The sequence below is a fragment of the Tinamus guttatus genome, unplaced genomic scaffold, assembly GCF_059628265.1.
Source record: "Tinamus guttatus ecotype Peru unplaced genomic scaffold, ASM5962826v1 Tinamus_guttatus_pri_ptg001002l, whole genome shotgun sequence".
In the NCBI taxonomy this organism is placed as follows: Eukaryota; Metazoa; Chordata; class Aves; order Tinamiformes; family Tinamidae; genus Tinamus; species Tinamus guttatus.
This window is the reverse complement of record NW_028289536.1, coordinates 500-2,651: the sequence shown is the minus strand read 5'-3', so window position 1 is coordinate 2,651 and position 2,152 is coordinate 500. Positions and strand designations below refer to the sequence as shown.

The 2,152-nt window shown below is 48.8% G+C and overlaps 1 pseudogene; it reads right to left on the bottom strand.

Moving 5' to 3' along the window:
* LOC148590915 (uncharacterized) lies at window positions 1-1,191 on the bottom strand (annotated as a pseudogene).
* Between the last annotated feature and the right edge of the window lie 961 nt (window positions 1,192-2,152).

Here is a 2,152-nt window from a genome sequence, read left to right as displayed (position 1 = left end):
TCACGGAGCACCACCTCGGGGTCTGTCAGTTCTTTCTGTTTTCACTATAGGTCGAGCCTCATATACAGGAGGTTCAGAGGGATATGAGGGGTTGTTGTCATTGTCTGAGCTACTATCCTCAGAATTGCTAGAACTTCCCCAAATGTCCCCATCCCAATCCTCAGGGGATACGATCAGTTTCTTTATTTGTACCACATCAGGAGGGCGAGGAGCCCGTAAAAGCATCATTGGGGAACCCTGGCTGGGCTTCAACTCCCGATCATACATCATCTGGAGACAGGCTGCTTTTTGCACACTTTCCACTAACTGATCCACCGTCCCTGTTATGGCAAGGGGATCTCCCCTCTCCAAGGGGTTCAGCCCTCCGGCCCAATATGCAACTCTCTGAGTCAATGACCATGGGGCTTGGCGGTCGCTTGTGGTCAGAAACACACCTGGACCACAATATCCTCCTGCTTCTTTCTCTGACAACAAGATTCCATCCCCTCCTGACAAAGACATTCTCCACACATATTCCGTCTCTGATTCTTTTGCAGCTCTTGCAAAATCTTTTTTTCAGCTTTGCTAATTCAGTTGCAGTGAATGGGACTTCTTTGGTGATAACCTGAGGATGGTCATCACTATCGTCCTCATACGCATACTCTGTTTTAATCAGTGGACACATATGGGAGGGGCTTTCTGCAGCTTCTTTGGCCTTCTGCAAACTTCCCTGGGGATAAATTTGCTGTATCATTTTCTCTGCACATGTCATTCCTACTTCTGACGGTGCATCTCCTTCCCTCAAAAGTTGATTTCTCAACTCTTGCTTTAATATCATATTTAGGTTCCTTTCCTCCTTCAGCAATTGTTTGTTCTCCTTTAACTGTTCCTGCAGGGCATTTACTGCTACTTGCAGGGAATCTATCAGGGTATCAGCTTGACAAAACTTCTGCTTTCTCTCTTCCACCACAGCTGCCAGGCTTGCTCCCAGCACTGCACAAATTATAGCTTTTCCTTCCCCCTCTTAACCTTAGCTTCTTTCTGCAATACTCTTATCCTATCTACCACACTCTGTGGTTGAAACCAATGGTTCTTTGCCCAATCTTGTCCCTCCGGTGAGGGGTGAGATCGGTGCGCCTCTAAAAGATCATACAATTTCTCAATTCCTTCAACCTGGGAGGGAACGTTATCACAAGCCCACTGGGCGGCCATTTTCACAACAAAGGAGTTATAGTCCTGAGAGGGTCACACCTTAATATCCAAGTTTCCCCTATACGCTCCCAGGAGACCACAGTTTATACTAACACAAAAGTTTCACAACAAGGTAGCAGGGCACTCTCGTCTCCAGGGATCCTGTCCATGATGCCAATAAAAATGTCCTGATCCAGTGTCAGGGGAGGTTTCAATACGATTCCGAGAGCGAGATTAAGACACAAATGGGGTCAAATGCCATACAACCTTGTTAGCTTTATTCTCATAAGCGCAAATAGGACAGAGAGAAGAAGAAGAGAAAAGGAAAAATAGATAAGCAAGCAAGTGGGAGAGATGCAACAAGATTATAGTTACCACCACCACCAGTCCGGCTAAGTGTCGCTGGCTCTGCTTCGGTGCAGGTACAGGTGTCTGGGTGCAGGTGATGTTCCGTGCTGAGCCGGGGCGGGGCGGGGGGTGGAATATGTGCTCCTTTTATGTCCCCCTTCTCAAAGAGTCCTCCCATTTTCTCGAAGTTTTCTGGTACCTGTTGTGTGCTTTTGTATTCCTCTTCACCCCTGATTCACATGCAAACTGCTCTGGTGGGCACTGCTGAGGATGTCATTGTTCAGGTCTGGAGCTGATTTTCCAACGCCAGGTAGATAGCTGATATTACAGTCTTCCAGAGATAAGATGCCAGGGCATTGTCCAGGTAAGAGGTTAAATGGCATGTCAACGATGTCGAGACAAACACAAACCATAACAGTGTCTTACACTCCCCTCCTCTTCCCCCCCCTCTTCTCCCCCCCCCGCTCTTTCCCCCCCTTTCCCCCCCTTTTTCCTCCCCTCTTCCCCCACTCTTTCCCCTCTTCCCTCCTCTTCCTCCCTTTCTCCCCCCTCTCCTTACCCCCTTCCCCCTGCCTCTTCCCCCTCTTTCCCCCCTTCTTCTCTCCCTTTCCCCCCTTCCCCTCTTCTCCCCCCC